Consider the following 16,433-nt stretch of genomic DNA (forward strand, 5'->3'; position numbering starts at 1 on the left):
TTTGCCCCAGTCCTCCCCAGACCTCTCCCAAACGTCAAAGAAAACCCAGGATGAGCCTTCTCACGTAAACATTAGAACCGCCAAAGCCACGCCAAGGAGACTGGATCCACTTTTCATTTTCCATTTGTTTTGTCTTTTTGTTTGTTTGTTTTGTTTTGTTTAGAATTTTGTGTCTCCAGAGACTGTACGGGAGTTTGAACCACTGCGCCACCTAGGAGGCCCCATTTGTTTTGTCTTTGTCTTACACACCTGGTTTCACTCTCCAAATTACCTGTTTATTATTTAACCCTCTGTTGCCCATGTTTGTTTGTGAGTAATTGTTCTTTGTACATCGGTCCGTTATTGTGGGCTCGCTATATTGCTTTCTATTTCGTATATTTTGAGTAAAGTACGTTGATTATTCATATCTGCTGTCCTGCGCCTGACTCTCTACACCAGCTACACACAGGACCATTACAGACTGATTATCAACCTAGGTTGCTGGGTGGGACGGGAAGGGGTGGGAGGCATGCATTCTTTGGGGTGTGGGGGTGGTGCGGAGGAGTTGGACGCATAGGTCAGGGTTATCTTTATTTATTAGATTTTTTGTACCTGTAATTACTACAGTCCTAATTATTACTATAATATATACTACAGTCCGCAACACTACAGTAATTACTATATTGCACACTACAGTCTGCAAAAACAATACAGTAATTACTATATAGCTTTTTTAAATTGTAGTATTTAACCTATAATGAACTGTAAATACTACAGTATACTTCAGTCATGCAAAAACACTACAGTGAATACTATAGTATTTAGTATTTTGTTAGCTGGCCTGTGTCATCCTGCCATTGCATGCACCTGTGACTGTCATCTGCAGGGCTTGTGTGCCGGCCATTTTGACTGGGTGGAACAGATGGCGGCCCGGTGGAGGTGGAGAGGCGATGATAACCTTTCACAGTGGACAATCCTGGGGCAGTTGAGCAGCGGGCCATCTGCTTGACACTCCTAAAAATTACCAACGTTCAACACCTCTCCATGACGCCTTGTACTCCATGCTCCAACACGTCCAACAGGCAGGAGCCACAGGAAAGCTCTCAGGGCATTCAAACAAACAACAGGTCCTCTTCACTCTCATGGGAGTTAAAATAGAGTTCCTGATACATTTCAGGTCGGTCAATGGATTTCTCAACATGATTCTCTCTACTGCATTGGGATCCTGTCTGTCTGAATGGCTCTTCTCAGCAGGCCATCTGGTAGGCACTGATCTCACAATAGATGGCACTATCTTAAGGAGAGGAAGGGTGTGGATGTGGGTGCGGATCTGGATGTAGGTAGGTGTGAGTCCAGCTACTGTAGGCAGGGTGAGAGCTTTGCTTTGCATTGGAACCGGAGAGAGGAGGGGGGCCAGAGCTATTTGGAACAGAGGTCCACGAGCCAGTGGGAGAGAGTCTGCTTCTTGTCCCACACAGGACTGGAACCTCCATCAGAAGCTAGCCAACAAACTAGCTACTAGTCATTATTTGCCATTGCTAGTGGTCTTCACCTATAGGCGTTAGCCAACAGTAGCCACTCAGTTGCAGCTAGACACTAGCCAGCTTTAGCTCGAACTTTAGCAGACTGGAATTACCTCCCAGTCTGCACAGCGTGATATCAACCCAGAGCATATCGGACTGCTTTTCTCCACCACATCACCGGATTTCCTGCCGCAAGCTCTGGACCATTACACTGGATCATCGCAGCTATCTAGCTGCAACTGAGCAAGTTTACCTCCACTATAATCACATCCTACCATACCCTTGTCTGTACATTATGCCCTGTATCTATTCTACCATGCCCAGTAATCTCCTCCTTTTAATCTCTGTTCCCTATGTACTAGACAACCAGTTCTTATAGCTTTTAGCCATACCTTTATCCTACTCTTCCCCTTTTCCTTTTTTTAAATTTAAAGGTCAGTTAAGCACAAATTCTTATTTTCAATGGCAGCCTAGGAACAGTGGGTTAACTGCCTTGTTCAGGGGCAGAACGTCAGATTTTTACATTGTCAGCTCAGGGATTCGATCTTGCAACCTTTTGGTTACTAGTCCAACACTCTAAACACTAGGCTATCTGCCACCCCGTTCCTCTGGAGATGTAGAGATTAACCCAGGCCCTGTAGCCCCCAGTTCTACACCCAGGCGCTCTCATTTGTTGACTTCTGTAACCGTAAAAGCCTTGGTTTCATGCATGTTAACATCAAAAGCCTCCTCCCTAAGTTTGTTTTATTCACTGCTTTAGCACACTCTGCCAACCCTGATGTCCTAGCCTTGTCTGAGTCCTGGCTTAGGAAGGCCACCAAAAATTCTGAAATCTCCATCCCAACTATAACATTTTCCATCAAGATTGAATTGCCAGGGCCTCCAGGGTGAAGTAGTGGTCTTGGGCACTGCATTGCAGTGCTAGCTGTGCCACCAGAGACTCTGGGTTCGCTCCCAGGCTGTGTCGCGACCGGGGGGTCCGTGGGGCAACGCACAATTGGCCTAGCATCGTCCTGGTTAGGGAGGGTTTGGCTGGTAGGGATATTCTTGTCTCATCGCGCACCAGCGGGCCGGGCACAGTGAGCACTAACCAAGGTAGCCAGGTGCATGGTGTTTCATCTGACACATGGGTGTGGCTGGATTCAGGGTTGGAGGCGCACTGTGTTAAGAAGCAGTGCAGCTTGGTTGGGTGGTGTTTCAGAGAATGCATGGCTTTCAACGTTTGTCTCTCCCGAGCCCATACGGAGTTGTAGCAATGACACAAGATAGTAATTACTAATGACAATTGGGATACCACGAAAAGGGGGTAATTTATGTTTTTTAAAGATAGAATTTCCAAAGGCGGCGGAGTTGCAATCTACTGCAGAGATAGCCCGCAGAGTTCTGTCTTACTATCCAGGTCTGTGCCCAAACAGTTCGAGCTTCTACTTTTAAAAATCCACCTTTTCAGAAATAAGTGTCTTATTCTCACGCTTGTTACAGACCCCCCTCAGCCCCCAGCTGTGCCCTGGACACCATATGTGAATTGATTGCGCCCCATCTATTTTCAGAGTTCGTACTGTTAGTTGACCTAAACTGGGATATGCTTAACACCCCGGCAGTCCTACAATCTATGCGAGATGCCCTCAATCTAACACAAATTATCAAGGAACTTACCAGTTACAACCCTAAATCCGTAAACATTGGCACCCTCATAGATATCATCCTGACCAACTTGCCCTCCAAATAAACCTATGCTGTCTTCAACTAGGATCTCAGCGATCACTCCCTCATTGCCTGCATCCGTAATGGTTCCGTGGTCAAACGACCACCCCTCATCACTGTCAAACGCTCCCTAAAATACTGAAGCGAGCAGACCTTACTAATCAACGTGGCGGATATCCTGGAAGGATATTTACCTCATCCCATCAGTAGAGGATGCCTGGTTGTTCTTTAAAAGTGCTTTCCTCACAATCTTAAATAAGCATGCCCCATTCAAAAATGTAGAACTAAGAACAGATATAGCCCCTGGTTCACTCCTGACTTGACTGCCCTTGACTAGCACACAAACATCCTGTGGCGTACTGCATTAGCATTGAATTGCCCCCGGGAATATGCCACTTCTCAGTGAAGTCAGGAACCTATATACACAGTCAGTTAGGAAAGCATAGGCTATCTTTGTCAAACAGAAATTTGCATCATGTAGCACTAATTCCAAAAAGTTTAGGGACACTGTAAAGTCCATGGAGAATAAGAGCACCTCCTCCCAGCTGCCCACTGCACTGAGGCTAGGAAACACTGTCACCACCAATAAATCTATGATAATCGAGAATTTCAATAAGGTTTTTTTTCTACGGCCAGCCATGCTTTCCACCTGGCTACCCACAGCTCTGCTCCCCCCCGCAGAAACCTGCCCAAGCCCCCCCCCCCCCCGCTTCTCATTCACCCAAATCCAGATAGCTGATGTTCTGAAAGAGCTGCAAAATCTGGACCCCTACAATTCAGCTGGACTAGACAATCTGGACCCTATTTTTCTAAAATGATCCACCGCAACCCCTATTATTATCCTGTTCAAACTCTCTTTCATATCGTCTGCGATCCCTAAAGATTGGAAAGCTGTCGCGGTCATCCCCTTCTTCAAAGGGGGAGACTCTCTAGACCCAAACTGTAACAGACCTATATCCATCCTGCCCTGTCTTTCTAGTCTTCGAAAGCCAACAAACAGATCACCGACCATTACGAATCCCACCGTACCTTCTCCGCTATGCAATCTGGTTTCAGAGCTGGTCATGGGTGCATCTCAGCCACGCACAAGGTCCTAAACAATATCCTAAACGCCATCAATAAAAGACAGTACTGTGCAGTCGTCTTCATTGACCTGGCCAAGCCTTTCGACTCTGTCAATCACCGAATTCTTATCGACAGACTCAATAGCCTTGGTTTCTCAAATGACTGCCTCGCCTGGTTCTCAACTACTTCTCAGATAGAGTTCAGTGTGTCAAATCAGAGGGCCTGTTGTTCGGACCTCTGGCAGTCTCTATGGGGGTGCCACAGGGTTCAATTCTTGGGCCGACTCTTTTCTCTGTATTTATCAATGATGTTGCTCTTGCTGCTGGTGATTCTCTAATCCACCTCTACGCAGATGACACCATTCTGTATACAAATACCTAGGTGTCTGGTTAGACTGCAAACTCTCCTTCCAGACTCACAATAAGCATCTCCAATCAAAAATCAAATCAAAGAATTGGCTTCCTATTTCACAACAAAGCCTCCTTCACTCATGCTGCCAAACATACCCTCGTAAAACTGACTATCCTACCGATCCTTGACTTCGGTGATATCATTTACAAAATAGCCTCCAACACTCTACTCGGCAAATTGGGAGTGGTCTATCACAGTGCCATCCGTTTTGTCACTAAAGCACAATATACTACCCACCACTGCTACCTGTACACTCTTGTTGGCTGGCCCTCACTACATGTCCATCGCCAAACCCACTGGCTCCAGTTCATCTATAAGTCTTTGCTAGGTAAAGCCCCGCCTTCTCTCAGCTCACTGGTCACCATAGCAACACCTACCTGTAGGAGGCGCTCCAGCAGGTATATTTCACTGGTCATCCCCGAACGTTTGGCCTCCTTTCCTTCCAGTTCTCTGCTGCCAATGACTGGAATGAATTGCAAAAGTCACTGAAGCTGGAGACATACAGTGCCTTGCGAAAGTATTCGGCCCCATTGAACTTTGCGACCTTTTGCCACATTTCAGGCTTCAAACATAAAGATATAAAACTGTATTTTTTTTGTGAAGAATCAACAACAAGTGGGACACAATCATGAAGTGGAACGACATTTATTGGATATTTCAAACTTTTTTAACAAATCAAAAACTGAAAAATTGGGCGTGCAAGAATTATTCAGCCCCCTTAAGTTAATAGTTTGTAACGCCACCTTTTGCTGCGTTTACAGCTCTAAGTCGCTTGGGGTATGTCTCTATCAGTTATGAACATCGAGAGACTTAATTTTTTTTCCCATTGCTCCTTGCAAAACAGCTCGAGCTCAGTGAGGTTGGATGGAGAGCATTTGTGAACAGCAGTTTTCAGTTCTTTCCACAGATTCTCGATTGTATTCAGGTCTGGACTTTGACTTGGCCATTCTAACACCTGGATATGTTTATTTTTTAACCATTCCATTGTAGATTTTGCTTTATGTTTTGGATCATTGTCTTGTTGGAAGTCAAATCTCCGTCCCAGTCTCAGGTCTTTTGCAGACTCCATCAGGTTGTCTTCCAGAATGGTCCTGTATTTGGCTCCATCCATCTTCCCATCAATTTTAACCATCTTCCCTGTCCCTTCTGAAGAAAAGTTGGCCCAAACCATGATGAACCTGCCACCACCATGTTTGACAGTGGGGATGGTGTGTTCAGGGTGATGAGCTGTCTTGCTTTTACGCCAAACATAACATTTTGCATTGTTGCCAAAAAGTTCAATTTTGGTTTCATCTGAGCAGAGCACCTTCTTCCACATGTTTGGTGTGTCTCCCAGGTGGCTTGTGGCAAACTTTAAACGACACTTTTTATGGATATCTTTAAGAATGTTATGCAGGTGAATGAGGACCCAAAAGCGACTTAGCGAAAACAGAGTCTTTATTCTAGTATATGGCAAAAGTAATAATCCTGGAAAACTCAAGAAGAAAACAAAACAGGAAAAAACTTAAATCCACTCGTAGTAACGAGGACAGACTGGAGACTCGACCATTGACTGCAGGTTGCTTCGGGAAGGCACCGACCGTAGCAGACTAAGACACCTGCTCACACGCAGCATCTGAAGGAGACAAGACACGACAGGGCGAGACAAGGACACAGCACAGCGAACATCATACAAGGATCCGACAAAGATAGAAGCGGAAAACAAGGGGAGAAATAGGGACTCTAATCAGAGGGCAAAAGAGGGGACAGGTGTGAAAAGACTAAATGAGTGAGTAGGAGAATGAGGAACAGCTGGGAGCAGGAACGGAACGATAGAGAGAAGAGAGAGAGGGAGGGGGAGAGAGAGGGATAGAAAAAGGGAACGAACCTAATAAGACCAGCAGGGGGAAAACGAACAGAAGGGAAAGCACAAGGACAAGACAATATATGACAAAACATGACAGTACCCCCCCCACTCACCGAGCGCCTCCTGGCGCACTCGAGGAGGAATCCTGGCGGCAACAGAGGAAATCATCAATCAGCGAACGGTCCAGCACGTCCCGAGATGGAACCCAACTCCTCTCCTCAGGACCGTAACCCTCCCAATCCACTAAGTACTGGTGACCACGTCCCCGAGAACGCATGTCCATGATCCTACGTACCTTGTAAATAGGTGCGCCCTCGACAAGGACGGGGGGGGGGGGGAGACGAACGGGGGCGCGAAGAAAGGGCTTGACACAGGAGACATGGAAGACAGGATGGACGCGACGAAGATGTCGCGGAAGAAGCAGTCGCACAGCGACAGGATTGACGACCTGGGAGACACGGAACGGACCAATGAACCGCGGAGTCAACTTACGAGAAGCTGTCGTAAGGGGAAGTTAACGAGTGGAAAGCCACACTCTCTGGCCGCGACAATACCTAGGACTCTTAATCCTACGTTTATTGGCGGCTCTCACAGTCTGCGCCCTGTAACGGCAAAGTGCAGACCTCACCCTCCTCCAGGTGCGCTCACAACGTTGGACAAACGCCTGAGCGGAGGGAACGCTGGACTCGGCGAGCTGGGACGAGAACAGAGGAGGCTGGTAACCCAGACTACTCTGAAACGGAGATAGCCCGGTAGCAGACGAAGGAAGCGAGTTGTGAGCGTATTCTGCCCAGGGGAGCTGTTCTGCCCAAGACGCAGGGTTTCTAAAAGAAAGGCTGCGTAATATGCGACCAATCGTCTGATTGGCCCTTTCTGCTTGACCGTTAGACTGGGGATGAAAACCGGAAGAGAGACTGACGGAAGCACCAATCAAACGACAGAACTCCCTCCAAAACTGTGACGTGAATTGCGGACCTCTGTCTGAAACGGCGTCTAACGGGAGGCCATGAATTCTGAACACATTCTCAATGATGATTTGTGCCGTCTCCTTAGCGGAAGGAAGCTTAGCGAGGGGAATAAAATGTGCCGCCTTAGAGAACCTATCGACAACCGTAAGAATAACAGTCTTCCCCGCAGACGAAGGCAGACCAGTAATGAAGTCTAAGGCGATGTGAGACCATGGTCGAGAAGGAATGGGAAGCGGTCTGAGACGACCGGCAGGAGGAGAGTTACCTGACTTAGTCTGCGCGCAATCCGAACAAGCAGCCACGAAACGGCGCGTGTCACGCTCCTGAGTAGGCCACCAAAACCGCTGGCGAATAGAAGCAAGTGTACCTCGAACGCCGGGTTGGCCAGCTAACTTGGCAGAGTGAGCCCACTGAAGAACAGCCAGACGAGTAGAAACAGGAACGAAAAGAAGGTTACTAGGACAAGCGCGCGGCGACGCAGTGTGAGTGAGTGCTTGCTTAACCTGTCTCTCAATTCCCCAGACAGTCAACCCGACAACACGCCCATAAGGAAGAATCCCCTCGGGATCGGTAGAAGCCACAGAAGAACTAAAGAGACGGGATAAGGCATCAGGCTTGGTGTTCTTATTACCCGGGCGATAAGAAATCACAAACTCGAAACGAGCGAAAAACAACGCCCAACGAGCTTGACGTGCATTAAGTCGTTTGGCAGAACGGATGTACTCAAGGTTCTTATGGTCAGTCCAAACGACAAAAGGAACGGTCGCCCCTCCAACCACTGTCGCCATTCGCCTAGGGCTAAGCGGATGGCGAGCAGTTCGTGGTTACCCACATCATAGTTGCGTTCCGATGGCGACAGGCGATGAGAAAAATAAGCGCAAGGATGGACCTTATCGTCAGACTGGAAGCGCTGGGATAGAATGGCTCCCACGCCCACCTCTGAAGCGTCAACCTCGACAATGAATTGTTTAGTGACGTCAGGAGTAACGAGGATAGGAGCGGACGTAAAACGCTTCTTGAGGAGATCAAAAGCTCCCTGGGCGGAACCGGACCACTTAAAGCACGTCTTGACAGAAGTAAGAGCTGTGAGAGGGGCAGCAACTTGACCGAAATTACGAATGAAACGCCGATAGAAATTAGCGAAACCTAGAAAGCGCTGCAACTCGACACGTGACCTTGGAACGGGCCAATCACTGACAGCCTGGACCTTAGCGGGATCCATCTGAATGCCTTCAGCGGAAATAACAGAACCGAGAAATGTGACAGAGGAGACATGAAAGGCGCACTTCTCAGCCTTCACGTAGAGACAATTCTCTAAAAGGCGTTGGAGTACACGTCGAACGTGCTGAACATGAATCTCGAGTGACGGTGAAAAAATATCAGGATATCGTCAAGGTAGACAAAAACAAAGATGTTCAGCATGTCTCTCAGTACATCATTAACTAATGCCTGAAAAACAGCTGGAGCATTAGCGAGACCAAACGGCAGAACCCGGTACTCAAAATGCCCTAACGGAGTGTTAAACGCCGTTTTCCACTCGTCACCCTCTCTGATGCACACGAGATGGTAAGCATTACGAAGGTCCAACTTAGTAAAGAACCTGGCTCCCTGCAGAATCTCGAAGGCTGATGACATAAGGGGAAGCGGATAATGATTCTTAACCGTTATGTCATTCAGCCCTCGATAATCCACGCAGGGGCGCAGAGTACCGTCCTTCTTCTTAACAAAAAAAAACCCCGCTCCGGCAGGAGAGGAAGAAGGCACTACGGTGCCGGCGTCAAGAGAAACAGACAAATAATCCTCGAGAGCCTTACGTTCGGGAGCCGACAGAGAGTATAGTCTACCCCGAGGGGGAGTGGTCCCCGGAAGGAGATCAATACTACAATCATACGACCGGTGAGGAGGAAGGGAGTTGGCTCTGGACCGACTGAAGACCGTGCGGAGATCATGATATTCCTCCGGCACTCCTGTCAAATCACCAGGTTCCTCCTGAGAAGAGGGGACAGAAGAAACAGGAGGGATAGCAGACATTAAACACTTCACATGACAAGAAACGTTCCAGGATAGGATAGAATTACTAGACCAATTAATAGAAGGATTATGACATACTAGCCAGGGATGACCCAAAACAACAGGTGTAAAAGGTGAACGAAAAATCAAAAAGGAAATGGTCTCACTGTGGTTACCAGATACTGTGAGGGTTAAAGGTAGTGTCTCATATCTGATACTGGGGAGAAGACTACCATCTAAGGCGAACATGGGCGTGGGCTTCCCTAACTGTCTGAGAGGAATGTCATGTTTCCGAGCCCATGCTTCGTCCATAAAACAACCCTCAGCCCCAGAGTCTATCAAGGCGCTGCATGAAGCAGCCGAACCGGTCCAGCGTAGATGGACCGACATGGTAGTACAGGATCTTGATGGAGAGACCTGAGTAGTAGCGCTCACCAGTAGCCCTCCGCTTACTGATGAGCTCTGGCTTTTACTGGACATGAATTGACAAAATGTCCAGCAGAACCGCAATAGAGGCAAAGGCGGTTGGTGATCCTCCGTTCCCTCTCCTTAGTCGAGATGCGAATACCTCCCAGCTGCATGGGCTCAGTCTCTGAGCCGGAGGGAGGAGATGGTTGCGATGCAGAGAGGGGGAACACCGTTAACGCGAGCTCTCTTCCACGAGCTCGGTGACGAAGATCTACCCGTCGTTCTATGCGGATGGCGAGTGCGATCAAAGAGTCCACACTGGAAGGAACCTCCCGGGAGAGAATCTCATCCTTAACCTCAGCGTGGAGTCCCTCCAGAAAACGAGCGAGCAGCGCCGGCTCGTTCCAGTCACTAGAGGCAGCAAGAGTGCGAAACTCTATAGAGTAATCCGTTATGGATCGATCACCTTGACATAGGGAAGCCAAGGCCCTAGAAGCCTCCCTACCAAAAACTGAACGATCAAAAACCTGTATCATCTCCTCTTTAAAGTTCAGATAATTGTTAGAACACTCAGCCCTTGCCTCCCAGATAGCTGTGCCCCACTCTCGAGCCCGACCAGTAAGGAGTGAAATGACGTAAGCAATCCGAGCTCTCTCTCTTGAGTATGTGTTGGGTTGGAGAGAGAACACAATATCACACTGGGTGAGAAAGGAACGGCACTCAGTGGGCTGCCCAGTATAACATGGTGGGTTATTAACCCTAGGTTCCGGAGACTCGGAAGACCAGGAAGTAGCTGGTGGCACGAGACGAAGACTCTGAAACTGTCCTGAGAGGTCGGAAACCTGAGCGGCCAGGGTCTCAACGGCATGACGAGCAGCAGACAATTCCTGCTCGTGTCTGCCGAGCATAGCTCCCTGGATCTCGACGGCAGTGTTACGAGAATCCGTAGTCGCTGGGTCCATTCTTGGTCGGATCCTTCTGTTATGCAGGTGAATGAGGACCCAAAAGCGACTTAGCGAAAACAGAGTCTTTATTCCAGTATATGGCAAAAGTAATAATCCTGGAAAACTCAAGAAGAAAACAAAACAGGAAAAAACTTAAATCCACTCGTAGTAACGAGGACAGACTGGAGACTCGACCATTGACTGCAGGTTGCTTCGGGAAGGCACCGACCGTAGCAGACTAAGACACCTGCTCACACGCAGCATCTGAAGGAGACAAGACACGACAGGGCGAGACAAGGACACAGCACAGCGAACATCATACAAGGATCCGACAAGGATAGAAGCGGAAAACAAGGGGAGAAATAGGGACTCTAATCAGAGGGCAAAATAGGGGACAGGTGTGAAAAGACTAAATGAGTGAGTAGGAGAATGAGGAACAGCTGGGAGCAGGAACGGAATGATAGAGAGAAGAGAGAGAGGGAGGGGGAGAGAGAGGGATAGAAAAAGGGAACGAACCTAATAAGACCAGCAGGGGGAAAACGAACAGAAGGGAAAGCACAAGGACAAGACAATATATGACAAAACATGACAAAGAAATGGATTTCTTCTTTCCACTCTTCCATAAAGGCCAGATTTGTGCAATATACGACTGATTGTTGTCCTATGGACAGAGTCTCCCACCTCAGCTGTAGATCTCTGCAGTTCATCCAGAGTGATCATGGGCCTCTTGGCTGCATCTCTGATCAGTCCTTGTATGAGCTGAAAGTTTAGAGGGACGGCCAGGTCTTGGTAGATTTGCAGTGGTCTGATACTCCTTCCATTTCAATATTATCGCTTGCACAGTGCTCCTTGGGATGTTTAAAGCTTGGGAAATCTTTTTGTAGCCCAACAGTGTCTGAGCAGCCGGTAAAAAGCCTTGGAAGGTGGTATGATGCAAGCCTGAAGGACAAAGACCAGGTGCAACAGCTGCGCAAAGACATCAGTAGTAGCCTACAGTCCATTGACAACACCCAGCTACCTGGAAAGTTAAAGGCCTGGTGTCTGCAGTTTGGTCTCCTACCCCGGGTGTTGTGGCCCTTAGCACTGTATGAGGTTCCAATCTCAACAGTGGAGAAGATGGAAAGAGGAGTCACAGGCTACTTAAAGAAGTGGCTTGGAGTTCCACGATGCCTTACCACCATAGGCCTCTATGGAGATGGTGTCCTCAAGCTGCCCCTCACCAGTCTAACAGAGGAATTCAAGTGTGCAAAAACCAGGCTCCAAATGACACTGAATGAATCTCGAGACCCAGTGGTGAGCAACAACGCGCCGACCTTGGCAACTGGGCGCAAATGGAGGCCAGGAAAAGCAGTCCAGGAGGCAACAGCAGCCCTCAGACATGCTGACATTGTGGGTCATGTTCAGCAAGGGAGAGGAGGCCTTGGGCTAACTAGCCGTGCTGCTTGGAGTAAGGCCACTGCACCAGAGCGGCGGAAGATGGTAGTGCAGGAAGTACGCCATCAGGAGGAGGCTGCAAGGTGGGCCAAGGCAGTCTCTCTTGCCAAACAGGGACAGTGGACTCGATGGGACAGTGTGGAGAAGAGGAAGATCAGTTGGAAGGATCTGTGGGCCATGGAAGCGAGGCGGTTGAGCTTTTCCATCAGAGCAACATATGACGTCCTTCCAACACCAGTTAATCTTCACCAATGATATGGTGAAGATCCGGACTGTGCCCTCTGTTCCATGCCAGCCAACCTCAGGCACATTCTCACAGGCTGTAAAACAAGCCTCGCCCAAGGACGCTACACTTGGCGTCACAACCAAGTCCTTAAAAACCTTGCGTCCGCCCTGGAGGACAAGCGAGCTGCCACCAACTCCCTACCACCCACAGCAGCATCACACTCCTACGGACAAACTTTGTCCGCGAAGGGGCTAAACCACCGAAGAGCGGCTCTACACCATTAGAGCGAGACCAGCTGCGCTTGGCCCGCGACTGGAAAATGCTAGCTGACATTGGCCGGCAACTTGTGTTTCCTCCGGAGATCGCAACCACCACCCTAAGACCTGACATGGTGCTCTGGTCCCGTTCACTCAATAAGGTCTTCATCATTGAGCTCACAGTACCCTGGGAAAACTCAGTAGATGAGGCTTATGAGCGAAAACATCTGCGCTATGCTGATCTAGCTGCCGAAGCACGGCATCATGGCTGGAACACAGAAGTCCGACCAGTGGAGGTGGGCTGCAGAGGTTTTGTGGCAACATCTACAACCAGACTGCTTAGAGACCTGGGAATTAAGGGCCAGAGCCAGCGTTCGGCAATCAAAGCTGTATCAGAGGCGGCAGAAGGCAGCAGTCAGTGGCTCTGGATGAAGAGGAAAGACCCCAGCTGGGCCCCGAAGTGAGAGGGCCAGGAGGTATGCGGTCAACAATGATTGACTCAGGGAGGAGGACGCCCCTGCCATGCATAGTCCCATGGGATGTTTGCTATCAACAACAAGGCAACTCCTATGACTAATTGGGAATGGGACGCAAGCGTAGGATTGATCACCCTGTCGCTGGCCGCCTTTGAGGAGGGTGTATAGTGTGATAGGCCGAAACACCCTAGGAACCAAAGGTACACTACTGACGATGCGCTCCCCAAATTTCACCACGCTCACTGTTCATTAACTCTTGGAAGTGCTTGCACAAAGGATAGTAACATCTCATCCTGTGTTCTTGGAATCTAGCCAAATCCGGCTTTAAACTTCTTCACAACAGTATCTCGGACCTGCGCTTTTAACGGACCTCTGAGACTATCACAGTGCAGGTGCATTTATACGGAGACTTGAATACACACAGGTGGATTGTATTTATCATCATTAGTCATTTAGGTCAACATTGGATCATTCAGAGATCCTCACTGAACTTCTGGAGAGAGTTTGCTGCACTGAAAGTAAAGGGGCTGAATAATTTTGCACGCCCAATTTATCAGTTTTTGAGATGTTAAAAAAGTTTGAAATATCCAATAAATGTCGTTCCTCTTCATGATTGTGTCCCACTTGTTGTTGATTCTTCACAAAAAAAATACAGTTTTATATCTTTATGTTTGAAGCCTGAAATGTGGCAAAAGGTCGCAAAGTTCAAGGGGGCCGAATACTTTCGCAAGGCACTGTATCTCCCTCACTACCTAAAAGCATCAGCTATCAGAGCAGCTTACTGATCACTGCACCTGTACAAAGCCCATCTGTAAATAGCCCACCCAACTACCTCATCCCCATATTGTTCTTTTTTTGCTCTTTTGGACCCCAGTACCTCTACTTGCACAACATCATCTGCACATCTATCACTCCAGTGTTAATGCTAAATTGCAATTATTTCGCCACTATGGCCTATTTATTGACTTACCTCCCTGATCGTACTGCATTTGCACACACTGTATATAGCTCTTTTCTACTGTCTACCTGTAAGGGATTTCCTCCTCTTCTTCCGAAGAGGCGAGAAGGATCGGAGGACCAATATGCAGCATGGTTAAAGTTCATGGTTCTTTAATCAGAGAAACTATACATGAACAGAATACAAAACAAGAAACGTGAAAACCCAAAAACAGTCCCATGTGGCACAAACACTGACACAGGAGACAACCATCCACAAAACCCAACACAACAGGCTACCTAAAAATGGAGACAATGGCTAACACCTGCCTCTGATTGAGAACCATATCAGGCCCAAACACAGAAACAGACAAACTAGACATCCAACATAGAATGCCCACTCAGATCACACCCTGACCAAACAAAACATAGAAACATACCAAGTAAACTATGGTCAGTGTGTGACACTACCCACCCAACTCACGCCCTAACCATACTAAAACAAAGACATAATAAAATAACTAAGGTCAGAACATGACAGTTATTGACTGTACGTTTGTCTATCCCATGTGTAACTCTGTGTTTTTGTCGCACTGCCTTGCTTTATCTTGGCCAGGTCGCAGTTGTAAATGAGAACTTGTTCTCAACTGGCCTACCTGGTTAAATAAAGGTGAAATAAAAACATTTTTTAGAAGAAAAAAAACACAGGAAGGGCTCATCAAACTGGAATGTCCACAGCTGTCAGCTCTCTAGGACAGGGCCACAGTAGAAGATGTTGGCCCGTGTGGACAGCAGGATTTTCCAGCTAAGCACTCAGACTAATTTCCCACAGCCCAGCGCACACTTGCCCAAATCAATTGACACACATCTTGGACTAATGGACCAAGACACAGCTATTATATTGTTTTGGATGTTTTAGAGACCATTCAAACTTGAAACAACCCAATAAATGTGCAGTGGTACTGCAGTTTGGTTTATGGCTTCAATACACTTTGTAATTGAATTGAGTCTCCTATCACTCTTTGATCGAAGAGTATTCAGTGCAATGACAAGAGTCAGACTATATGGTACACGGTTGGAATAAAAGGGAAACGAACCTCTGACTATTTAATATAAACAGATTAGTATGATCTGATTAGGCACATGGTAGTTACTCACACTGTTGCTGTTTCTCCTGATGGTAGGAAATGTACAGTATGTTTCCTATGTTACGGCCTTACGCTCTTTCTCCAAGCTGTGCTGTGTTGTAGCCAGCTGCAGTGAATGGTGCCAAACAGTAGCTATAGCTGTGGGGGTTGAGCTTGTTTGAACCTGTTACCTATCTGCATATGGGAAAGACATCTAATCACAACCACGACCAAAAACAGATTGCAAAACAATATCACAATGTAAGGAGAAACCTTGAAAGCGTTTGCAAAACAAAATAATGGGAAGAGAAGACATTGGGACCTTAAAGACCCATACTAACTGAGTCAGCATGTGTAGCTTAGGTTCTAAACGTCCATGTATGTACAGTTGAAGTCGGAAGTTGACATACACCCCAAATACATTTAAACTCAGTTTTTCACAATTCCTGACATTTAGTCCTAGTAAATATTCCCTGTCTTAGGTCAGTTAGGATCACCACCTTATTTTAAGAAAGTAAAATGTCAGAATAATAGTAGAGAAAATGATTTATTTCAGCTTTTATTTCTTTCATCACATTCCCAGTGGGGCAGGTTTCAATAGACTCACCTTTAAATTGTTTAACTTGGGTCAAACATTTCAGGGAGGTTTCCACAAGCTTCCCTCAATAAGTTGGCTGAATTTTGGCACATTCCTCCTGACAGAGCCGGTGTAACTGAGTCAGGTTTGGAGACTTCCTTGCTCGCACACACTTTTTCAGGTCAGACCACACATTTTCTATAGGATTGAGGTCAGGGTTTTGTGATGGCCACTCCAATACTTTGAGCCATTTTGCCACAACTTTGGAAGTATGCTTGGGGTCATCGTTCATTTGGAAGACCCATTGGCGACCAAGCTTTAACGTACTGGCTGATGTCTTAAGATGTTGCTTCAATATATCCAAATAATTTTCCTACCTCATGATGCTATCTATTTTGTGAAGTGCACCAGTCCCTCCTGCAGCAAAACACCTCCACAACAAGATGCTGCCACCCCCGTGCTTCATGGTTGGGATGGTGTTCTTCGGCTTGCAAGCTTCCCCCTTTTTCCTCCAAACATAACAATGGTCATTATGGCGAAAC

The sequence above is a fragment of the Oncorhynchus gorbuscha genome, linkage group LG13 (assembly GCF_021184085.1).
Source record: "Oncorhynchus gorbuscha isolate QuinsamMale2020 ecotype Even-year linkage group LG13, OgorEven_v1.0, whole genome shotgun sequence".
Taxonomy (NCBI): Eukaryota; Metazoa; Chordata; class Actinopteri; order Salmoniformes; family Salmonidae; genus Oncorhynchus; species Oncorhynchus gorbuscha.